Source organism: Leuresthes tenuis, unplaced genomic scaffold (genome assembly GCF_036924035.1).
Source record: "Leuresthes tenuis unplaced genomic scaffold, fLeuTen1.0.hap1 SCAF_15, whole genome shotgun sequence".
NCBI lineage: Eukaryota > Metazoa > Chordata > Actinopteri > Atheriniformes > Atherinopsidae > Leuresthes > Leuresthes tenuis.
The window spans coordinates 9,181,833-9,208,114 of NW_027325369.1; positions in this window are offsets into that span (position 1 = coordinate 9,181,833).

The window sequence follows — 26,282 nt, forward strand, 5'->3', positions numbered from 1 at the left end:
AAGCCGTGCGTCGAGGTGAGTCCGACTATATCTAACGGTCTGATGAAGTTTCAACAATAAACAACAAACTTTGTATTATGAGAAAGAACCAGACTCATTCTTTAGGAATCCGAAAATAAGCTCTATTTTACGAGTTATGCACGAATTCGGATTCTCCTATAAAACGAATTCCTTAACTCAAACCAAGTTAAGACTGCTTTGTCCTTCATATTTATTCATGTCTAATCAAGTTTCAATGATAAACAACGTTGTACTTTGTAGAATGAGAAAGAACTTCTTCAGCAATAAGCATCTCTCGACAAATGACGAAATACAGATTTTGCTATAAAATTAATTGCTATCAGCCTGACTTAAAACTGTTTGTCTTCCTTATTTATCCACTTCAAATCAAGTTTCAACAATTAAAAAAATTTTGTAGTTTGAGAAAGAACAACTTAATCTTGAGCAATCAGTATAAAAAGAAGGTAAGCAAAGGTGCGAATGTCAAACCATACATGATCAAAACAGGGAGCGGAGGTGTTTGGCTAAGACAAGGTGTGAATGTCCACCCATAATTAATGAAAAGCGGGCAACAAGTAGGTTCGAATGCCCAACCATACATCATCAAAAGCAGGAGTGGATATGTTCGGCTACAAGAAGGTTTGAACGTCTGACCATAGTTTGTAAAAAGCGGGTAAGAAAAGGTTTGAATGCCTGAACATACACCATCAAAGGAGGGAGCGGAGGTGTTCCGCTGTAAGAAGGTGTGAATGTCCGACCATAGTTGGTAAAAAATGGGTAAGAAAAGGTTAAAATACCCGACTGTACACAATCAGTAGCGGGTGCGGAGTTGTTCGGCTACTAAAAGGTGTGAAAGTCCGACCATGGTTTGTAAAAAGCGGGTAAGAAAAGGTGCGAATGCCCGAAAATGTGTGATCAAAAGAGGGAGCGGAGGTGTTCGGCTGCAAGAAGGTGTGAATGTACACCCATAATTACTAAAAAATGGGTAAGAAAAGGTGCGAATGCCTAACTACACATAATCAAAAGCAGGAGTGGATGTGTTCGGCTCCAAGAAGGGTTGAATGTCTGACCATAGCTTGTAAAAAGCAGGTAAGAAAAGGTTTGACTGCCCGAACATACACCATCAAAAGAGGGAGCGGAGGTGTTCCGCTGTAAGAAGGTGTGAATGTCCGACCATAGTTGGTAAAAAGCGGGTAAGAAAAGGTTAAAATACCCGACTGTACACAATCAATAGCGGGAGCGGAGTTGTTCGGCTACTAAAAGATGTGAAAGTCCGACTATGGTTTGTAAAAAGCGGGTAAGAAAAGGTGCTAATGCCCGACAATGTATGATCAAAAGAGGGAGTGGTTTTCGGCTGTAAGAAGGTCTGAATGTCCAACTATAATTTGTAAAAACCGGGTAAGAAAAGGCTTGAAAGCCCGACTATACACCATCATAAGCGGGAGAGGAGGTGTTCAGCTGCAAGAAGGTGTGAATGTCCACCAGTAATTACTGAAAAATGGGTAAGAAAAGGTGCGAATGCCCAAACATACATCATCAAAAGCAGGAGTGGATGTGTTGGGCTACAAGAAGGTTTGAAAGTCCGACCATGGTTTGTAAAAAACGGGTAAGAAAAGGTGCGAATGCCCAACAATGTATGATCAAAAGATGGAGCGGAGGTTTTTGGCTACAAGAAGGTTTGAATGTCCGACCATAGTTTGTAAAAAGCAGGTAAGAAAAGGTTCAAATGCCTGACAATACATCATCAAAAGCGGGAGCGGAGGTGTTCCGCTGTAAGATGGTGTGAATGTCCGACCATAGTTGGTAAAAAGCGGGTAAGAAAAGGTTAAAATACCCGACTGTACACAATCAATAGCGGGAGCGGAGTTGTTCGGCTACAAGAAGGTGTGAAAGTCCAACCATGGTTTGTAAAAAGCTGCTAAGAAAAGGTTCGAATGCCCGAATATATACCATCAAAAGCGGAGGTGGAGGTGTTCGGCTGCAAGAAGGTGTGAACGTCCGACCAAAGTTTGTAAAAAGTAGTTAAGAAAAGGTTCGAATATCCAACCAAACATAATCAAAAGCGGGAGCAGAGCTGTTCGACTGCAAGTAGGTGTGAATGTCCAGCCATAATTACTCACAAACGGGTAAGAAAAGGTAGTATTGCCTGACCATACATGATCAAAACAGGGAGCTGAGGTGGTTCAGCACCAAGGTGTGAATGTCTGACTATAGTTTGTAAAAAGCGGGTAAGATAAGGTGCGAATGCCCGACAATGTATGATCAAAAGAGGGAGCAGAGGTTTTCAGCTGCAAGATGGTCTGAATGTCCACCCAAAATTCCTGAGAAATGGGTAAAAAATAGGTGCGAATGCCAAACCATACATCATGCAAAGCAGGAGTGGATGTGTTCGGCTACAAGAAGATTTGAATGTCCATCAATAATTGCTTTAAAACATGAAAGAAAATTTTCGAATATGAAACCGCACATGATCATAAGCGGGAGAGGAGTTGTTCAGCTGCAAGAAGGTGTGAATGTCCACCCATAATTACTGAAAAATGGGTAAGAAAAGGTGAAAATGCCCAACCATACATCATCAAAAGCAGGAGTGGATGTGTTCGGCTACAAGAAGGTTTGAATGTCCGAGCATAGTTTGTAAAAAGCGGGTAAGAAAAGGTTCGAATGCCCAAACATACACCATCAAAAGAGGGAGAGGAGGTGTTCCGCTGTAAGAAGGTGTGAATGTCCGACCATAGTTGGTAAAAAACGGGTAAGAAAAGGTTAAAATACCCGACTGTACACAATCAATAGCGGGAGCGGATGTGTTTGGCTACAAGAATGTGTGACAGTCCGACCATGGTTTGTAAAAAACGGGTAAGAGAAGGTGCGAATGCCCGACAATGTATGATCAAAAGAGGGAGCGGAGGTTTTCGGCTACAAGAAGGTTTGAATGTCCGACCATAGTTTGTAAAAAGCGGGTGAGAAAAGGTTCAAATGCCTGACTATACACCATCAAAAGCGGGAGCGGAGGTGTTCCAGTGTAAGACGGTGTGAATGTCCAACCATAGTTGGTAAAAAGCGGGTAAGAAAAGGTTAAAATACCTGACTGTACATAATCAATAGCGGGAGCGGAGTTGTTCGGCTACAAGAAGGTGTGAAAGTTCAACCATGGTTTGTAAAAAGCTGCTAAGAAAAGGTTCGAATGCCCGAATATATACCATCAAAAGCGGAAGCGGAGGTGTTCGGCTGCAAGAAGGTGTGAACGTCCGACCAAAGTTTGCAAAAAGCAGTTAAGAAAAGGTTCGAATGCCCGAATATATACCATCAAAAGCGGGAGCAGAGCTTTTTCGACTGCAAGTAGGTGTGAATGTCCAGCCATAATTACTCACAAACGGGTAAGGAAAGGTAGTATTGCCAGACCATACATGATCAAAACAGGGAGCTGAGGTGGTTCAGCTGCAAGGTGTGAATGTCTGACTATAGTTTGTAAAAAGCGGGTAAGACAAGGTGCGAATGCCCGACAATGTATGATCAAAAGAGGGAGTGGAGGTCTTCGGCTGCAAGGTCTGAATGTCCAACCATAATTTCTAAAAACCGGGTAAGAAAAGGCTCGAAAGCCCGACTATACACAATCAAAAGCGGGAGCGGGAGGTTTTCAGCTGCAAATCCTAATCTCAAACCAAGTGAAAACTGCTTTGTCCTTCATATTTATCAATGTCTAGATCGACTTCAACAAAGAACAACATTGTACTTTGCAGTAAAGAAAGAGCAAATCAAAAGTTTTAGGAATCCGAGAATAAGCTTATTTTCATGAGTTCTGCACGATTATTGATTTTACTATAAATGAATGCCTTCACTCAAACTATGTTAAAACTGCTTTGTCCTTCATATTTATCAATGTCTAGATTGACTTCAACAAAGAACAACACTGGATTTTGCAGTAGAAGAAAGAGCAACACTGAAGGATCAGTAATCCGAGAATAAGCTTATTTTCATACGTTCTGCATGATTTGGGATTTTATGTATAAAATGAATTCCTTCACTCAAACCAAGTTAAAACTGCTTTGTCCTTCATATTTATCAATGTCTAGATCGACTTCAACAAAGAACAACATTGTATTTTGCAGTAGAAGAAAAAGCAACACTGAAGGATCAGGAATCCGAGAATAAGCTTCTTTTCATACGTTCTGCATGATTTGGGATTTTGCTATAAAATTAATTCCTTCACTCAAACAAAGTGGAAACTGCTTTGTCCTTCATATTTATCAATGTCTATATCGATTTCAACAAAGAACAAGGCTGTATTTTGCAGTATAGGAAAGAGCAACACTGGAGGATCAGGAATCCGAAAACAAGCTTCTTTTCATACGTTCTGCTTGATTTGGGATTTTGCTATAAAATTAATTCCTTCACTCAAACAAAGTGGAAACTGCTTTGTCCTTCATATTTATCAATGTCTATATCGATTTCAACAAAGAACAAGGCTGTATTTTGCAGTATAGGAAAGAGCAACACTGGAGGATCAGGAATCCGAGAATAAGCTTACTTTCATGAGTCCTGCACGATTTCGGATTTTCCTATAAAATGAATTGCTTTACTCAAACCAAGTTAAAATTGCTTTGTCTTTCATAGTTATCCATGTCTAAAATGTATCAAGCATAAAGTTCCTCATATTACCCTGAATGAGAAAGAAGCATCCCTTTGGTTGAGCAATACGTTCCTTTTGCGGAGTTATGCATGATTTCGGATTTTGCTATAAAATTCATTCCTATTGATTGTGTACAGTCGGGTATTTTAACCTTTTCTTACCCGCTTTTTACCAACTATGGTCGGAAATTCACACCGTCTTACAGCGGAACATCTCCGCTCCCGCTTTTGATGGTGTATAGTCAGGCATTTGAACCTTTTCTTACCCACTTTTTACAAACTATGGTCGGACATTCAAACCTTCTTGTAGCCGAAAACCTCTGCTCCCTCTTTTGATTATACATTGTCGGGCATTCGCACCTTATCTTACCCGCTTTTTACAAACTATAGTCAGACATTCACATCTTGGTGCTGAACCACCTCAGCTCCCATTTTGATCATGTATGGTCTGGCAATACTACCTTTTCTTACCCGTTTGTGAGTAATTATGGCTGGACATTCACACCTACTTGCAGTCGAACAGCTCTGCTCCCGCTTTTGATTATGTTTGGTTGGATATTCGAACCTTTTCTTAACTGCTTTTTACAAACTTTGGTCAGACGTTCACACCTTCTTGCAGCCGAACACCTCCGCTTCCGCTTTTGATGGTATATATTCGGGCATTCGAACCTTTTCTTACCAGCTTTTTACAAACCATGGTTGGACTTTCACACCTTCTTGTAGCCGAACAACTCCGCTCCCCCTATTGATTGTGTACAGTCGGGTATTTTAACCTTTTCTTACCCGCTTTTTACCAACTATGGTCGGACATTCAAACCATTTTACAGCGGAACACCTCCGCTCCCGCTTTTGATGGTGTATAGTCAGGCATTTGAACCCTTTCTTACCCGCTTTTTACAAACTATGGTCGGACATTCAAACCTTCTTGTAGCCAAAAACCTCTGCTCCCTCTTTTGATCATACATTGTCGGGCATTTGCACCTTTTCTTACCCGTTTTTTACAAACCATGGTCGGACTTTCACACATTCTTGTAGCCAAACACATCCGCTCCCGCTATTGATTGTGTACAGTCGGGTATTTTAACCTTTTCTTACCCACTTTTTACGAACTATGGTCGGACATTCACACCGTCTTACAGCGGAACACCTCCGCCCCCGCTTTTGATGGTGTATAGTCAGGCATTTGAACCTTTTCTTAGCAGCTTTTTACAAACCATGGTTGAACTTTCACACCTTCTTGTAGCCGAACAACTCCGCTCCCTCAATTGATTGTGTACAGTCAGGTATTTTAACCTTTTCTTACCCGCTTTTTACCAACTATGGTCGGACATTCACACCGTCTTACAGCGGAACACCTCCGCTCCCGCTTTTGATGGTGTATAGTCAGGCATTTGAACCTTTTCTTACCCGCTTTTTACAAACTATGGTCGGACATTCAAACCTTCTTGTAGCCAAAAACCTCCGCTCCCTCTTTTGATCATACATTGTCGGGCATTCGCACCTTTTCTTACCCACTTTTTACAAACCATGGTCGGACTTTCAAACCTTCTTGTAGCCCAACACATCCACTCCTGCTTTTGATGATGTATGTTTGGGCATTCGCACCTTTTCTTACCCATTTTTCAGTAATTATGGGTGGACATTCACACCTTCTTGCAGCTGAACACCTCCTCTCCCGCTTATGATGGTGTATAGTCGGGCTTTCAAGCCTTTTCTTACCCGGTTTTTACAAATTATAGTTGGACATTCAGACCTTCTTACAGCCGAAAACCTCCACTCCCTCTTTTGATCATACATTGTCGGGCATTAGCACCTTTTCTTACCCGCTTTTTACAAACCATAGTCGGACTTTCACATCTTTTAGTAGCCGAACAACTCCGCTCCCGCTATTGATTGTGTACAGTCGGGTATTTTAACCTTTTCTTACCCGCTTTTTACCAACTATGGTCGGACATTCACACCTTCTCACAGCGGAACACCTCCGCTCCCTCTTTTTATGGTGTATGTTCGGGCAGTCAAACCTTTTCTTACCTGCTTTTTAAAAACTATGGTCAGACATTCAACCCTTCTTGGAGCCGAACACATCCACTCCTGCTTTTGATTATGTATAGTTGGGCATTTTCACCTTTTCTTACCCATTTTTCAATAATTATGGGTGTACATTCACACCTTCTTGCAGCCGAACACCTCCGCTCCCTCTTTTGATCATACATTTTTGGGCATTCGCACCTTTTCTTAGCAGCTTTTTACAAACCATGGTCGGACTTTCACACCTTTTAGTAGCCGAACAACTCCGCACCCGCTACTGATTGTGTACAGTCGGGTATTTTAACCTTTTCTTACCCGTTTTTTACCAACTACGGGCGGACATTCACACCTTCTTACAGCGGAACACCTCCGCTCCCGCTTTTGATGGTGTATAGTCAGGCATTTGAACCTTTTCTTACCCGCTTTTTACAAACTATGGTCGGACATTCAAACCTTCTTGTAGCCAAAAACCTCCGCTCCCTCTTTTGATCATACATTGTCGGGCATTCGCACCTTTTCTTACCCGTTTTTTACAAACCATGGTCGGACTTTCAAACCTTCTTGTAGCCCAACACATCCACTCCTGCTTTTGATGATGTATGTTTGGGCATTCGCACCTTTTCTTACCCATTTTTCAGTAATTATGGGTGGACATTCACACCTTCTTGCAGCTGAACACCTCCTCTCCCGCTTATGATGGTGTATAGTCGGGCTTTCAAGCCTTTTCTTACCCGGTTTTTACAAATTATAGTTGGACATTCAGACCTTCTTACAGCCGAAAACCTCCACTCCCTCTTTTGATCATACATTGTCGGGCATTAGCACCTTTTCTTACCCGCTTTTTACAAACCATAGTCGGACTTTCACATCTTTTAGTAGCCGAACAACTCCGCTCCCGCTATTGATTGTGTACAGTCGGGTATTTTAACCTTTTCTTACCCGCTTTTTACCAACTATGGTCGGACATTCACACCTTCTCACAGCGGAACACCTCCGCTCCCTCTTTTGATGGTGTATGTTCGGGCAGTCAAACCTTTTGTTACCTGCTTTTTAAAAACTATGGTCAGACATTCAACCCTTCTTGGAGCCGAACACATCCACTCCTGCTTTTGATTATGTATAGTTGGGCATTTTCACCTTTTCTTACCCATTTTTCAATAATTATGGGTGTACATTCACACCTTCTTGCAGCCGAACACCTCCGCTCCCTCTTTTGATCATACATTTTTGGGCATTCGCACCTTTTCTTACCCGCTTTTTACAAACCATGGTCGGACTTTCACACCTTTTAGTAGCCGAACAACTCCGCACCCGCTACTGATTGTATACAGTCGGGTATTTTAACCTTTTCTTACCCGTTTTTTACCAACTACGGGCGGACATTCACACCTTCTTACAGCGGAACACCTCCGCTCCCTCCTTTGATGGTGTATGTTCGGGCATTCGAACCTTTTCTTACCCGCTTTTTACAAACTATGGTCAGACGTTCAAACCTTCTTGTAGCCGAACATATCCACTCCTGCTTTTGATGATGTATGGTTGGGCATTCGAACCTACTTGTTGCCCGCTTTTCATTAATTATGGGTGGACATTCACACCTTGTCTCAGCCAAACACCTCCGCTCCCTGTTTTGATCATGTATGGTTTGACATTCGCACCTTTGCTTACCCTCTTTTTATACTGATTGCTCAAGATTAAGTTGTTCTTTCTCAAACTACAAAATTTTTTTAATTGTTGAAACTTGATTTGAAGTGGATAAATAAGGAAGACAAACAGTTTTAAGTCAGGCTGATAGCAATTGATTTTATAGCAAAATCTGTATTTCGTCATTTGTCGAGAGATGCTTATTGCTGAAGAAGTTCTTTCTCATTCTACAAAGTACAACGTTGTTTATCATTGAAACTTGATTAGACATGAATAAATATGAAGGACAAAGCAGTCTTAACTTGGTTTGAGTTAAGGAATTCGTTTTATAGGAGAGTCCGAATTCGTGCATAACTCGTAAAATAGAGCTTATTTTCGGATTCCTGAAGAATGAGTCTGGTTCTTTCTCATAATACAAAGTTTGTGGTTTATTGTTGAAACTTCATCAGACCGTTAGATATAGTCGGACTCATCTCGACGCACGGCTTGGGATCTGGAACCAGTACTCTTGAGAGGGGTTGGACTCTCTTCCACTCTGGAGTTGCCCGTGGTGAGAGGCGCAGAGCAGGTGTGGGCATACTTATTGCCCCCCGGCTGTGTGCCAGTACATTGGGGTTTACCCCAGTGAACGAGAGGGTAGCCTCCCTCCGCCTTGGGTGGGGGGACGAGTCCTGACTGTTGTTTGTGCCTATGCGCCAAACAGCAGTTCAGAGTACCTACCCTTTTTGGAGTCTCTGGGGGAGGCACTGGAGAATGCTCCTACCGGAGACTCCCTCATTCTGCTGGGGGACTTCAATGCTCACGTGGGCAATGACAGTGAGACCTGGAGGGGTGTGATTGGGAGGAACGGCCCCCCCGATCTGAATCAGAGTGGTGTTATGTTGTTGGACTTCTGTGCCAGTCATAGACTGTCCATAACGAACACCATGTTTAGGCATAAGGGTGTCCATATGTGCACTTGGCACCAGGACACCCTTGGCCGCAGTTCGATGATCGACTTTGTGGTTGTATCATCGGACTTGCGGCCGTATGTCCTGGACACTTGGGTGAAGAGAGGGGCGGAGCTGTCAACTGATCACCACCTGGTGGTGAGGTGGCTCCGCTGGTGGGGGAGGATGCCGATCAGACCTGGCAGGCCCAAACGTATTGTGAGGGTCTGCTGGGAGCGTTTGTCAGAATCCCCCGTCAGAAGGAGCTTTAACTCCCACCTCCGGCAGAGCTTCAACCATATTTGAGGTGGGGGACATTGAATGGGCCATGTTCCGTGACTCCATTGCTGAGGCAGCTGGTCGGAGTTGTGGCCGTAAGGTGGTCGGTGCCTGTCGTGGCGGCAACCCTCGAACCTGCTGGTGGACACCAGTGGTGAGGGAAGCCGTCAAGCTGAAGAAGGAGTCCTATCGGGCCTTTTTGGCCAGTGGGACCCTGGAAGAAGCTGATAGGTACCGACGGGCCAGACGGGCCGCGGCTTCGGCGGTTGCTGAGGCAAAAACTCGGGCCTGGGAGGAGTTCGGTGAGACCATGGAGAACGATTTCCGGACGGCCTCGAAAAGATTCTGGTCCACCATCCGGCGTCTCAGGGGGGGGGAGCGGCTCACAGTCAACACTGTTTACAGTGGGGACGGGGCTTTGCTGACCTCAACTCGGGATGTTGTGAGTCGGTGGGGGGAGTACTTCGAGGAACTCCTCAATCCTACCAACACGTGCTCGGAAGAGGCAGAGTCGGAGAGCTCGGAGACGGGGCCTCCCATTTCTGGGGCTGAGGTTGCCGAGGTGGTTAAAAAGCTCCTCGGTGGCAAGGCAAGGGTGGATGAGGTCCGTCCTGAGTTTCTCAAGGCTCTGGATGTTGTAGGGCTGTCTTGGCTGACACGCCTCTGCAGTATCGCGTGGACATCGGGGACAGTGCCTCTGGACTGGCAGATTGGGGTGGTGGTCCCCCTCTTTAAAAAGGGGGACCGGAGGGTGTGTTCCAACTATAGGGGTGTCACACTCCTCAGCCTCCCTGGTAAGGTCTATTCGGGGGTATTGGAGAGGAGGATCCGTCGGATAATCGAGCCTCGGATTCAGGAGATGCAGTGTGGCTTTCGTCCTGGCCGTGGAACAGTGGACCAGCTCTATACCCTCGGCAGGATCTTGGAGGGTGCATGGGAGTTCGCCCAACCAGTCTACATGTGTTTTGTGGACTTGGAGAAAGCGTTCGACCGTGTCCCTCGTGGAGTCCTGTGGGGGGTGCTCCGGGAATATGGAGTGCCGGACCCCTTGATAGGGGCCGTTCGGTCTCTGAATGACCGGTGCCAGAGTTTGGTCCGCATTGCCGGCAGTAAGTCGGATACGTTTCCGGTGAGAGTTGGACTCCGTCAGGGCTGCCCTTTGTCACGATTCTGTTCCTAACTTTTATGGACAGAATTTCTAGGCGGAGCCAGGGCATTGAGGGTGTCCCATTTGGCGACCTCAGAATCGGGTCTCTGCTTTTTGCAGATGATGTGGTTCTGTTAGCGTCGTCAGGCCGTGACCTTCAGCTCTCACTGGAGTGATTCGCAGCCGAGTGTGAAGCGGCTGGGATGAGAATCAGCACCTCCAAATCCGAGACTATGGTTCTCAGCCGGAAAAGGGTGGAATGCTCTCTCCGGGTCGGGAATGAGATCCTTCCCCAAGAGGAGGAGTTCAAGTATCTCGGGGTCTTGTTCACGAGTGACGGACGAATGGAGCAGGAGATTGACGGGCGGATCGGTGCGGCGCCTGCAGTGTTGCAGGCTCTGCACCGACCCGTCGCTGTGAAGAGGGAGCTGAGCCAGAAGGCGAAGCTCTCTACTTACTGGTCAATCTACGTTCCCATCCTCACCTATGGTCACGAGTTGTGGGTAGTGACCGAAAGAACAAGATCGCGAATACAAGCGGCCGAAATGGGTTTCCTCCGCAGGGTGTCTGGGCTCTCCCTTAGAGATAGGGTGAGAAGCTCAGTCATCCGGGAGGGGCTCGGAGTAGAACCGCTGCTCCTCCGCATTGAGAGGAGTCAGATGAGGTGGCTCGGGCATCTGGTTAGGATGCCCCCTGGGCGCCTCCCTGGGGAGGTGTTCCGGGCACGTCCCACTGGGAGGAGACCCCGGGGGAGACCCAGGACACGTTGGAGAGACTATGTCTCTCGGCTGGCCTGGGAACGCCTCGGGGTCCCCCCGGAAGAGCTGGAGGAAGTGGCCGGGGACAGAGACGTCTGGGTTTCTCTGCTCAAGCTGCTGCCCCCGCGACCCGACCCCCGGATAAGCGGCAGATGATGGATGGATGGATGGATATATCCTCCACCAACCAGACTTACAACCCCCAACTAGGGTAGCAGAATTTCTAAGCATCTGTACCCCAAAACTACTATCAAAAATATATAAATTATTGTCTAAGATAGATGACGTGATGTAGTGGATGGGGCCACGTAGGTGGTCCCCTTTGGTTGCACTCTGCAGTTCCCTGCCCCTGTTTTAATTACACCTTAGACATTACTACTTATCAAACACACTCACACACACACATTAGGTCTTGGGGGGTGGTTACACTGAGTGGCATCTGGTGGGAGGGGCTCTTTGGGTATGTAGGCTGCCCAGAGTGCCGCGCTCCCAGTTCTACAAGTTTGGCTGCCCCTCAATTTTAATTGCTCACTATTAGAAAATATTGAAGAGCCAGAAGGGTGAGGGGAGGGGTCTTCTTCGCACACCCCTGCTTCCTGGTGTCTGCTCGGGGCAGGAGGGGCCAGGAGGATTAATTAATTTTTCTGCTGGTTCGGGGTCTGTGGTGGCTGGGGGGTTGCTGGCCTCCTGGTGTGCCCGCTGCACTACACCCCAGCAGAGTCGAGGGAGGTAGGATGTGTGGATGTGTGGATGTATGGGACGTGAAAGTGTGTGTGGTAATGATTGGGCCTGGATCTGGGACTTGCTGTCGCCTGGCCTGCCTGTGTTTCTCCCGATGGGGCATCAGCGTTGCCTCTCCCCACTGCTCGCGACTTCACCCACCTGTGGGCACGTCTTGACTCCCAGGGCACTTGGCCAGGGGCGCTGGGGCAGGCGCTGACCCACTTTGTGGCTGTCTGGGGCGCTTGGCCCTCCTGGGTATTGGGTAGGGCCTCTGCCGGGGGGTTTGGGGGCGCTCGGGCTCCTGGGGCCCAGGTCCCGGAGTGCCTCTGCCCTATGCTTATGGGGGCTCTTTCCGGGGGCTTCCTCTGCAGTCTTCTGGGTGGATGCGTGGTTGCCCCTGCGGTGGGCTGCCTGGGTTCTGTGCTCTGTGGGGGCTGCTGGTGGCCTGGGTCTTGTGGCCCTCTCTGCCTGCTTCTGATTGCTTGGGGGGGGGCTGTGGATTGTGGCCCTGTACGCTTATACACTCATAACTAAGCACGGTTATCATGTAGGTCCTGTGCCATGGGTGTTGCATGTTCTCACACACACACACACATTCATTAGTCAAGTAGCATGGTCACTAAGCAGTTGATGTATTATCATGTCGTCTCAGGTCATCTATATCCACAGCTGTGTTGTATGCGATTGCCGCTTCTTGTGCTTGTTTTTGTTTGTTTGTGTGTTTGTTTTTTCTCTGCTTGTCTGCTTTCAGGTGCTCCTGGTGGCGCTAAGGCTGGATTCCCCTCATAGGCCATGGATTGTTGTCTGTTTTGTTTTTTACAGGTGTAGCAGCTGGTTGTCTGGTTTTTGTTTCTATTTTTGTTCTGTTTCCTCTTCTTTCCTCTTCTTCTTTCCTTGTCCCCCGGTCCGGTTCAGTTCAGTTCATGTCATATATTGTAAACAGAAATAAATAAATGGGCATCAAGGGGAGCTTTACATTTATAAAACTTCCCTTGGCAAAACAAATCTGTTTGGCATCAAAGGTATTCAGACTACAATTCTTCTGACATAATGCTGAACAGGACAAGGGGAAAAAAAAGTAAAGAAGACAGTTCTGCCGAAAGCCAGGGATAGACCTGTTCTAAGTTCTATACTTTTTAAAAGGGGCGTGTTTATCAACTATGGAATTAGAAGATTTACAAAAATGGTCAAGTGCTAGATCTTCATCTGGGATTTTAACAGTGTCATATAACTATTCAACAGATCAGTTAAAAAAAAGCCTGCTCATGGAGATGTTTCAGGATCTGGATACCAAGCGTGGACCTAATGTTTTCATTTTTGCAATTCTAATACAGGCTATTGAGCAGTGATAACTAACACCAAGTTCAGATACTGCGGATTTTCTACCTTTGATTTGTTAAGATTGAGCCAATCAGGGAAAACCTTGAAGGATCTCTTTGGTTTTGTAGGATCAGTAATTACCTGAGAAAGGTTGATATTGGTACACACCTTTTTTAAATGATCAGAGGCAGAGTTCAACTTGTTTAAATTAAAATTGCCACACAGAGATTGGGTTTAGGCCACATGCACTCAGAATGACATCAACAAATATAAGAAATATTAAACATTTACACATAGATTTTTGAATATATGTAGAGGAATGATACTTTGAAATGTGCTCATTGCGGAGTTATGATCAGTTGAGTAATGAAGGTTGAACTATTCTGGGAAAGAGGTTCTATTCCCAGCATCATGATGGACACTCCTGATATAGAAGGTTTCGCTAACGCATTGGAATTGTTTTACTATTTTCATATGCATGTGCAATGAAGAATTGCTTGCTGCTGATAAATGCAAAGAAGAACAGCTTACACATAGATGCTCACATATAGGCTGCTGAATGCAATGAAGACCTGCTTATCAAGTAAAGTTCAATGTCAATGTGTAATATTCAATTAGGATTTGCAAAACAGTGAAGTTAAACAATGAATGGGTCCATAGTCGGTATGAGAAGACTACAGGAATATTTACCTGGGTGTACGTTCAAACAGAGATGAGAAAATTGCGATAAATAATTGTTTGTTTGTTTGTTAGTATGTATATGAATGTTATGTGTATAAACTGTGTTGAGTTATAGTTACTCAGTAGTGTCTCAGTGAAACAACCGACGGGGGAAGCCTTGCGGTGACAACAAAAGCAGTGTTTTACTGATCAGTCAAGTTGCTCCAGTGGACTCCATACAAACTGGTTGGCTACTGGTTAAATGGGGAATACTTGTTTTAAAGCAAACAAGGAATTAGATGGGAAAAATACATGTTTTAACGGGACCCAGACAATATTAAATACTCAGACAGATGGGAGAAGAAGTGTAGTTTTGTAGGAAATCACAAAATTATTACATAGAATTAGTGAAATCAATTGAAGAATGCCTTTCTGAAGAGCTGTTTACCATAGATGAGCAGCTTTGCAACCTAGCACATTGTAGATCGCTTTACTGCCAAAATGATCTAATTTAATGGATTGGTTTAGACATGCATAACAGCATTTTAAGAACAAAGAGAGAAACAAAAAGGGACAACGCTTCATGGTGGAAGGTGATGTATAAATAACTGTGTATATGATGAAGGGGATGGCAACACCCATTCTGAAATCCAGCCATTCCGACATCCCGCTATTCCGACATCCCACCATTCCGACATCCCACCATTCCGACATGCAAACGTCCCACCATTCCGACATCCCACCATTGCGACATCCCGCTATTCTGACGTTCAAATGTCCCACCATTCCGACAAGGCTTTCCGTATAAGGAAATGTGTGTTACTCAACAGGTGAGTCCCTTCTTTCTGTTCATGCAATTTATATGTTTAACACATGTTTATAGACAAGCGTTATTAAAAACACAAAGTCTCGGCAACTGGAGGAGGAGAAGCAGTCCGCGGTGGTTTTTAATCACACACTCCAATGCCACTTGTTTCAACTTCCGAAAATTTAATCCAGGAAAAAAAGGCTTACAAACATGGACCAAAACGGCTCCATAACACGCACAAGAATCCAAAAGAAACGAAAGTTAACTAAAAGAAAGCAAATAAACAGTATGAAGTGGTCAAAATTGGTTTTACGCATGCCTATGTGCGTCTGGCACATGCGTCTTCGGGCTCTCCCACGTTGGTTTGTGGATGAAAGCTATATGTTCAGCTGTAATGTCATGTAAAAACAATCTCTACATGACATTTACTCCCAGGTGTGACCAGTTAGGTCCTTAAGATATCAACAGGCTGTATAAAGCTACAACCGTTGCGGCTGTGTGTTTGTGCCAAATGCGCAAAACCCATCCGCGCTTCCCAAAATTGGAGTGAGTACTCATAAATCACGTGAATAACATGAATAAACGTTTTTACTGCATTTTGTTGTGTTTTATACGTTCTATGCTGTCATTTCTCTCTTCTCCTATTGGCAAGGCAAGGCAGAGTGCTCGCAACTGTGTCCTGTGCAGTAGCCGTGATATCTGTAATTGCAATTATTACTTTTGCATATGATGACAGCGTGCAAAAGACGCATGGGCTCTGTGGAGAGCTCCGCTCCAGCTGGCTGCTGTGACAGCTCACTGACACTGTATTTCTGCTTAATCAGTTTCAGTCTCGCCAGAGTTACATTAATATCTGTATTTTTATATTTGAAATTCAGGGGATTTTGATAATAGATTATTAAAGTTTGTTTGCGAGGCTGTGGCCTCTGCATGTGCAAAGCTTGTGCGCCAAACTTTAGGGCGTATTTGCGCCGGCATATCATTAGTGCAAAATGTTTTGGGTAAAAAATAGGCTATTAAAAGGAACTGTCGGAATGTTAAAAAAAAAAAAAAACATACCGCCATTCCGACCATAGGAGGAAAAAAGTGTCGGAATGGTGGGACGTTTGATAAAAAATTAAGTGTCGCCATTCCGACAATTGGAGACCCATGTCGGAATGGCGAGATGTCGGAATGGCAGCATGTAACCATGATGAAGGAGAGACCATTTGAGCAGCACAGCCATTTCGCAGCACAGGGACAGCAATCCAAGTTACAGGATCTCCCACGTGGTATCACCTGTCACATTGTGTCAAGGCATCAAAAGAAGAAAAAATCACCAAACTCAAGGACAAAAAGACAAAGACTCCGGTGAACGAAGACAGAGGACTGACAAACCAGAAATACAAAAGGATTCTCGATATCAAGATCCAGAAGAAGAGGCTAACAATGCCACGAACACTTACGATGCTGGGAATGATGCCAGCAATGAACAGAGAAGAAGATTCAGTGTCATCAATCTGCATTACGTGCCTCTAATGAGGGGGTGAATATAGAATCCTCAACGATTACAACGTCTCTGGGAACTGTGACAACAACAAGGTTTAAACCATTTTGATATATATTGTAACCTATTGTCTAAGGAATAGTGCTGAAAATGAGGTAAATCTAATCCACCACTGTCCTTGGTCTTCTGTAGGGTTTTTAAACTAATACGTGGTGGTTTGTTTTTCCACAGAAATTTGGAGATGCATGAATCTAGTGACTTAAACCAAGTAGCAGATGGTTTTATGGGGATCATTGAGAACAAATAGTTAACTTTTGGTAGTATCATCATTTTAATGGATGTAACTCTCCCCACAATTGATATAGGTAAGGACTTCCAACGAGAGATCGTCCTCTACTGTCTTTAATAATTGCACATAATTTAGCTTTGTTAGCTCTGAGAGCCTGGAGGAAATGTTTATGCCTAAATATCTAATATTTCCTGACTGTAAAGTGATCGCAGGTATATTATGGACCCTACAGTTAATGGGCAGAACTGTGGTCTTAGACCAGTTGATAGAGTAGTCAGAAAGTGCTGAGAATTTATTTATGAGTGTGATCGTGTGACTGAGAGACGTCTGTGAGTTCTGAAGGAAAAGTAATACATCATCAGCATAAAGACTTATTTTATGCTCAATATTTTGGGATTAATAACTCACAAACGGGTAAGAAAAGGTAGTATTGCCAGACCATACATGATCAAAACAGGGAGCGGAGGTGGTTCAGCTGCAAGGTGTGAATGTCTGACTATAGTTTGTAAAAAGCGGGTAAGATAAGGTGCGAATGCCCGACAATGTATGATCAAAAGAGGGAGCGGAGGTTTTCGGCTGCAAGAAGGTCTGAATGTCCACCCAAAATTCCTGAAAAATGGGTAAAAAAAGGGTGCGAATGCCAAACCATACATCATCAAAAGCAGGAGTGGATGTGTTCGGCTACAAGAAGGTTTAAATGTCCGACCATAGTTTGTAAAAAGCGGGTAAGAAAAGGTTCGAATGCCCGAACATAGACCATCAAAAGAGGGAGCGGAGGTGTTCCGCTGTAAGAAGGTGTAAATGTCCGACCATAGTTGGTAAAAAGCGGGTAAGAAAAGGTTAAAATACCCGACTGTACACAATCAATAGCGGGAGCGGAGTTGTTTGGCTACAAGAAGGTGTGAAAGTCCGACCACGGTTTGTAAAAAGCGGGTAAGAAAAGGTTAGAATGCCCGAATATATACCATCAAAAGTGGAAGTGGATGTGTTCGGCTGCAAGAAGGTGTGAACGTCCGACCAAAGTTTGTAAAAAGCAGGTAAGAAAAGGTTCGAATATCCAACCAAACATAATCAAAAGCGGGAGCAGAGCTGTTCGACTGCAAGTAGGTGTGAATGTCAGATCATAATTTGCAAAAAGCTGATGAGAAAGGGTGAGAATGCCCGGCTATACACCATCAAATGCGGGAGCGGAGTTGTTCGGCTGTGAGTAGGTGTGAATCTCCGAGCATAGTTTGTAAAAAGGGGGTAAGAATAGGTTCGAATGCCCGAACATACACTATCAAAACAGGGAGCTGAGGTGGCTCAGCTGCAAGGTGTGAATGTCTGACTATAGTTTGTAAATAAGGTGCGAATGCCCAACAATGTATAATCAAAAGAGGGAGCGGAGGTTTTCGGCTACAAGAAGGTTTGATTTTCCGACCATATTTGGTAAAAAGCGGGTAAGAAAAGGTTAAAATACCCGACTGTACATAATCAATAGCGGGAGAGGAGGTGTTCAGCTGCAAGAAGGTGTGAATGTACACCCATAATTACTGAAAAATGGGTAAGAAAAGGTGCGAATGCCCAACCATACATTATCAAAAGCAGGTGTGAATGTCAGATCATAATTTGCAAAAAGCTGATGAGAAAGGGTGAGAATGCCCGACTATACACCATCAAATGCGGGAGCGGAGTTGTTCGGCTGTGAGTAAGTGTAAATCTCCGACCATAATAGCTGAAAAATGTGTTAGAAAAGGTAAGAATGCCGGTCCATACATCATCAAATGCGGGAGAGGTGGTGTTCGGCTGCAAGTAGGTGTGAATGTCCAGCCATAATTACTAACAAACGGGTAAGAAAAGGTAGTATTGCCAGACCATACATGATCAAAACAGGGAGCGGAGGTGGTTCAGCTGCAAGAAGGTGTGAATGTCCGACTAAAGTTCAATAATATTAACAAAAGCGGGAGGAGAGGTCTTCGGATGAGAGTGGTTGAGAATTTCCAACCATAATCTATAAAATGCGGTGAAAAAAAAGGTGTGATAGAACACTAAAAGGTGGAGCGGAAGTGTTCGGCTGCAAGAAGGTGTGAATGTCCGACTATATTTGGTGAAAAGAAGGTGAAGCAAGGTCTGAATGCCCAACCTTACATCATCAAAAGCGAGATCAGAGGTGTTTGGCTGCATGAAGGCCATAGTTTGCCAAAGGCGGGTAAGCTGCGAATGACCGACTAAATATCAACAAAAGGTCTTCGGATGCAAGTGGGTGTGAATATCCCACCATACAAGTATGGTGGAGAGGAAGCTGTGAACAGCCGACCATAGTTGGCAATAAGCGGGTGAGAAAAGGTGCGAATGTCCAACCATACATGATCAAAACAGGGAGCGGAGGTGTTTGGCTGTGACAAGGTGTGAATGTCCACCCAAAATTAATGAAAAGCAGGCAACAAGTAGGTTTGAATGCCCAACCATACATCATCAAAAGCAGGAGTGGATGTGTTCGGCTACAAGAAGGTTTGAATGTCCGAGCATAGTTTGTAAAAAGCGGGTAAGAAAAGGTTCGAATGCCCAAACATACACCATCAAAAGAGGGAGCGGAGGTGTTCCGTTGTAAGAAGGTGTGAATGTCCGACCATAGTTGGTAAAACACGGGTAAGAAAAGGTTAAAATACCCGACTGTACACAATCAATAGCGGGAGAGGAGGTGTTTGGCTACAAGAATGTGTGACAGTCCGACCATGGTTTGTAAAAAACGGGTAAGAAAAGGTGCGAATGCCCGACAATGTATGATCAAAAGAGGGAGCGGAGGTTTTCGGCTAGAAGAAGGTTTGAATGTCCGACCATAGTTTGTAAAAAGCGGGAAAGAAAAGGTTCAAATGCCTGACTATACACCATCAAAAGCGGGAGCGGAGGTGTTCGGCTACAAGAAGGTGTGAAAGTTCAACCATGGTTTGTAAAAAGCTGCTAAGAAAAGGTTCGAATGCCCGAATATATACCATCAAAAGCGGAAGCGGAGGTGTTCAGCTGCAAGAAGGTGTGAACGTCCGACCAAAGTTTGTAAAAAGCAGTTAAGAAAAGGTTCGAATGCCCGAATATATACCATCAAAAGCGGGAGCAGAGCTGTTCGACTGCAAGTAGGTGTGAATGTCCAGCCATATTTACTCACAAACGGGCAAGAAAAGGTAGTATTGCCAGACCATACATGATCAAAACAGGGAGCTGAGGTGGTTCAGCTGCAAGGTCTGAATGTCCAACCATAATTTCTAAAAACCGGGTAAGAAAAGGCTCGAAAGCCCGACTATACACAATCAAAAGAGGGAGCGGGAGGTTTTCAGCTGCAAATCCTTCACTCAAACCAAGTGAAAACTGCTTTGTCCTTCATATTTATCAATGTCTAGATCGACTTCAACAAAGAACAACATTGTACTTTGCAGTAAAGAAAAAGCAAATCAAAAGTTTTAGGAATCCGAGAATAAGCTTATTTTCATGAGTTCTGCACGATTATTGATTTTACTATAAATGAATGCCTTCACTCAAACTATGTTAAAACTGCTTTGTCCTTCATATTTATCAATGTCTAGATTGACTTCAACAAAGAACAACACTGGATTTTGCAGTAGAAGAAAGAGCAACACTGAAGGATCAGTAATCCGAGAATAAGCTTATTTTCATACGTTCTGCATGATTTGGGATTTTATGTATAAAATGAATTCCTTCACTCAAACCAAGTTAAAACTGCTTTGTCCTTCATATTTATCAATGTCTAGATCGACTTCAACAAAGAACAACATTGTATTTTGCAGTAGAAGAAAAAACAACACTGAAGGATCAGGAATCCCAGAATTAGCTTCTTTTCATACGTTCTGCATGATTTGGGATTTTATGTATAAAATTAATTCCTTCACTCAAACCAAGTGAAAACTGCTTTTTCCTTCATATTTATCAATGTCTAGATTTACTTCAACAAAGAACAACATTGTATTTTGCAGTAGTAGAAAGAGCAACACTGAAGGATCAGGAATTCGAGAATAAGCTTATTTTCATACGTTCTGCATGATTTGGGATTTTATGTATAAAATGAATTCCTTTACTCAAACTATGTTAAAACTGCTTTGTCCTTCATATTTATCAATGTCTAGATTGACTTCAACAAAGAACAACATTGTATTTTGTAGTAGAAGAAATAGCAACACTGAAGGATCAGGAATCCCAAAACAAGCTTATTTTCATACGTTCTGCATGATTTGGGATTTTGCTATAAAATTAATTCCTTCACTCAAACAAAGTGGAAACTGCTTTGTCCTTCATATTTATCAATGTCTATATCGATTTCAACAAAGAACAAGGCTGTATTTTGCAGTATAGGAAAGAGCAACACTGGAGGATCAGGAATCCGAGAATAAGCTTACTTTCATGAGTCCTGCACGATTTCGGATTTTCCTATAAAATGAATTGCTTTGCTCAAAACAAGTTAAAATTGCTTTGTCCTTCATAGTTATCCATGTCTAAAATGTATCAAGCATAAAGTTCCTCATATTACCCTGAATGAGAAAGAAGCATCCCTTTGGTTGAGCAATACGTTCCTTTTGCGGAGTTATGCATGATTTCGGATTTTGCTATAAAATTCATTCCTTCACACCTTTTTTTTTCACCGCATTTTATAGATTATGGTTGGAAATTTCAACCACTCTAATCCGAAGACCTCTCCTCCCGCTTTTGTTAATATATTTGAACTTTAGTTGGACATTCACCCCTTTTTGCAGCTAAACCACCTCCGCTCCCTGTTTTGATCATGTATGGTCTGGCAATACTACCTTTTCTTACCCGTTTGTGAGTAATTATGGCTGGACATTCACACCTACTTGCAGTCGAACAGCTCTGCTCCCGCTTTTGATTATGTTTGGTTGGATATTCGAACCTTTTCTTAACTGCTTTTTATAAACTTTGGTCGGACGTTCACACCTTCTTGCAGCCGAACACCTCCACTTCCGCTTTTGATGGTATATATTCGGGCATTCGAACCTTTTCTTACCAGCTTTTTACAAACCATGGTTGGACTTTCACACCTTCTTGTAGCCGAACAACTCCGCTCCCCCTATTGATTGTGTACAGTCGGGTATTTTAACCTTTTCTTACCCACTTTTTACCAACTATGGTCGGACATTCACACCTTCTTACAGCGGAACACCTCCGCTCCCTCTTTTGATGGTGTATGTTTGGGCATTCGAACCTTTTCTTACCCGCTTTTTACAAACTATGCTCGGACATTCAAACCTTCTTGTAGCCGAACACATCCACTCCTTCTTTTGATGATGTATGCTTGGGCATTCAAACCTACTTTTTGCCCGATTTTCATTAATTTTGGGTGGACATTCACACCTTGTCACAGCCAAACACCTCCGCTCCCTGTTTTGATCATGTATGGTTGGACATTCGCACCTTGTCTCACCCGCTTTTTGCAAACTATGGTCGGCTGTTCACAGCTTCCTCTCCACCATACTTGTATGGTGGGATATTCACACCCACTTGCATCCGAAGACCTTTTGTTGATATTTAGTCGGTCATTCGCAGCTTACCCGCTTTTGGCAAACTATGGCCTTCATGCAGCCAAACACCTCTGATCTCGCTTTTGATGATGTAAGGTTGGGCATTCAGACCTTGCTTCACCTGCTTTTCACCAAATATAGTCGGACATTCACACCTTCTTGCAGCCGAACACTTCCGCTCCACCTTTTAGTGTTCTATCACACCTTTTTTTTCACCGCATTTTATAGATTATGGTTGGAAATTCTCAACCACTCTCATCCGAAGACCTCTTCTCCCGCTTTTGTTAATATATTTGAACTTTAGTCGGACATTCACACCTTCTTGCAGCTGAACCACCTCCGCTCCCTGTTTTGATCATGTATGGTCTGGCAATACTACCTTTTCTTACCCGTTTGTGAGTAATTAATCCCAAAATATTGAGCATAAAATAAGTCTTTATGCTGATGATGTATTACTTTTCCTTCAGAACTCACAGACGTCTCTCAGTCACACGATCACACTCATAAATAAATTCTCAGCACTTTCTGACTACTCTATCAACTGGTCTAAGACCACAGTTCTGCCCATTAACTGTAGGGTCCATAATATACCTGCGATCACTTTACAGTCAGGAAATATTAGATATTTAGGCATAAACATTTCCTCCAGGCTCTCAGAGCTAACAAAGCTAAATTATGTGCAATTATTAAAGACATTAGAGAACGATCTCTCGTTGGAAGTCCTTACCTATATCACTTATGGGGAGAGTTACATCCATTAAAATGATGATACTACCAAAAGTTAACTATTTGTTCTCAATGATCCCCATAAAACCATCTGCTACTTGGTTTAAGTCACTAGATTCATGCATCTCCAAATTTCTGTGGAAAAACAAACCACCACGTATTAGTTTAATAACCCTACAGAAGACCAAGGACAGTGGTGGATTAGATTTACCTCATTTTCAGCACTATTCCTTAGACAATAGGTTACAATATATATCAAAATGGTTTAAACCTTGTTGTTGTCACAGTTCCCAGAGACGTTGTAATCGTTGAGGATTCTATATTCACCCCCTCATTAGAGGCACGTAATGCAGATTGATGACACTGAATCTTCTTCTCTGTTCATTGCTGGCATCATTCCCAGCATCGTAAGTGTTCGTGGCATTGTTAGCCTCTTCTTCTGGATCTTGATATCGAGAATCCTTTTGTATTTCTGGTTTGTCAGTCCTCTGTCTTCGTTCACTGGAGTCTTTGTCTTTTTGTCCTTGAGTTTGGTGATTTTTTCTTCTTTTGATGCCTTGACACAATGTGACAGGTGATACCACGTGGGAGATCCTGTAACTTGGACTGCTGTCCCTGTGCTGCGAAATGGCTGTGCTGCTCAAATGGTCTCTCCTTCATCATGGTTACATGCTGCCATTCCGACATCTCGCCATTCCGACATGGGTCTCCAATTGTCGGAATGGCGACACTTAATTTTTTATCAAACGTCCCACCATTCCGACACTTTTTTCCTCCTATGGTCGGAATGGCGGTATGTTTTTTGTTTTTATTTTAACATTCCGACAGTTCCTTTTAATAGCCTATTTTTTTACCCAAAACATTTTGCACTAATGATATGCCGGCGCAAATACGCCCTAAAGTTTGGCGCACAAGCTTTGCACATGCAGAGGCCACAGCCTCGCAAACAAACTTTAATAATCTATTATCAAAATCCCCTGAATTTCAAATATAAAAATACAGATATTAATGTAACTCTGGCGAGACTGAAACTGATTAAGCAGAAATACAGTGTCAGTGAGCTGTCACAGCAGCCAGCTGGAGCGGAGCTCTCCACAGAGCCCATGCGTCTTTTGCACGCTGTCATCATATGCAAAAGTAATAATTGCAATTACAGATATCACGGCTACTGCACAGGACACAGTTGCGAGCACTCTGCCTTGCCTTGCCAATAGGAGAAGAGAGAAATGACAGCATAGAACGTATAAAACACAACAAAATTCAGTAAAAACGTTTATTCATGTTATTCACGTGATTTATGAGTACTCACTCCAATTTTGGGAAGCGCGGATGGGCTTTGCGCATTTGGCACAAACACACAGCCGCAACGGTTGTAGCTTTATACAGCCTGTTGATATCTTAAGGACCTAACTGGTCACACCTGGGAGTAAATGTCATGTAGAGATTGTTTTTACATGACATTACAGCTGAACATATAGCTTTCATCCACAAACCAACGTGGGAGAGCCCGAAGACGCATGTGCCAGACGCACATAGGCATGCGTAAAACCAATTTTGACCACTTCATACTGTTTATTTGCTTTCTTTTAGTTAACTTTCGTTTCTTTTGGATTCTTGTGCGTGTTATGGAGCCGTTTTGGTCCATGTTTGTAAGCCTTTTTTTCCTGGATTAAATTTTCGGAAGTTGAAACAAGTGGCATTGGAGTGTGTGATTGAAAACCACCGCGGACTGCTTCTCCTCCTCCAGTTGCCGAGACTTTGTGTTTTTAATAACGCTTGTCTATAAACATGTGTTAAACATATAAATTGCATGAACAGAAAGAAGGGACTCACCTGTTGAGTAACACACATTTCCTTATACGGAAAGCCTTGTCGGAATGGTGGGACATTTGAACGTCAGAATAGCGGGATGTCGCAATGGTGGGATGTCGGAATGGTGGGACGTTTGCATGTCGGAATGGTGGTATGTCGGAATGGTGGTATGTCGGAATGGTGGGATGTCAGAATAGCGGGATGTCGGAATGGCGGGATTTCGGAATGGGTGTTGCCACCCCCTTCATCATATACACAGTTATTTATACATCCCCTTCCACCATGAAGCGTTGTCCCTTTTTGTTTCTCTCTTTGTTCTTAAAATGCTGTTATGCATGTCTAAACCAATCCATTAAATTAGATCATTTTGGCAGTAAAGCGATATACAATGTGCTTGGTCGCAAAGCTGCTCATCTGTGGTAAACAGCTCTTCAGAAAGGCATTCTTCAATTGATTTCACTAATTCTATGTAATAATTTTGTGATTTCCTACAAAACTACACTTCTTCTCCCATCTGTCTGAGTATTTAATATTGTCTGGGTCCCGTTAAAACATGTATTTTTCCCATCTAATTCCTTGTTTGCTTTAAAACAAGTATTCCCCATTTTCTATCCCTTCAGTAGCCAACCAGTTTGTATGGAGTACACTGGAGCAACTTGACTGATCAGTAAAACACTGCTTTTGTTGTCACCGCAAGGCTTCCCCCGTCGGTTGTTTCACTGAGACACTACTGAGTAACTATAACTCAACACAGTTTATACACATAACATTCCTATACATACTAACAAACAAACAAACAATTATTTATCGCAATTTTCTCATCTCTGTTTGAACGTACACCCAGGTAAATATTCCTGTAGTCTTCTCATACCGACTATGGACCCATTCATTGTTTAACTTCACTGTTTTGCAAATCCTAATTGAATATTACACATTGACATTGAACTTTACTTGATAAGCAGGTCTTCATTGCATTCAGCAGCCTATATGTGAGCATCTATGTGTAAGCTGTTCTTCTTTGCATTTATCAGCAGCAAGCAATTCTTCATTGCACATGCATATGAAAATAGTAAAACAATTCCAATGCGTTAGCGAAACCTTCTATATTAGGAGTGTCCATCATGATGCTGGGAATAGAACCTCTTTCCTAGAATAGTTCAACCTTCATTACTCAACTGATCATAACTTCGCAATGAGCACATTTCAAAGTATCATTCCTCTACATGTATTCAAAAATCTATGTGTAAATGTTTAATATTTCTTATATTTGTTGATGTCATTCTGTGTGCATGTGGCCTAAACCCAATCTCTGTGTGGCAATTTTAATTTAAACAAGTTGAACTCTGCCTCTGATCATTTAAAAAAGGTGTGTACCAATATCAACCTTTCTCAGGTAATTACTGATCCTACAAAACCAAAGAGATCCTTCAAGGTTGTCCCTGATTGGCTCAATCTTAACATATCAAAGGTAGAAAATCCGCAGTATCTGAACTTGGTGTTAGTTATCACTGCTCAATAGCCTGTA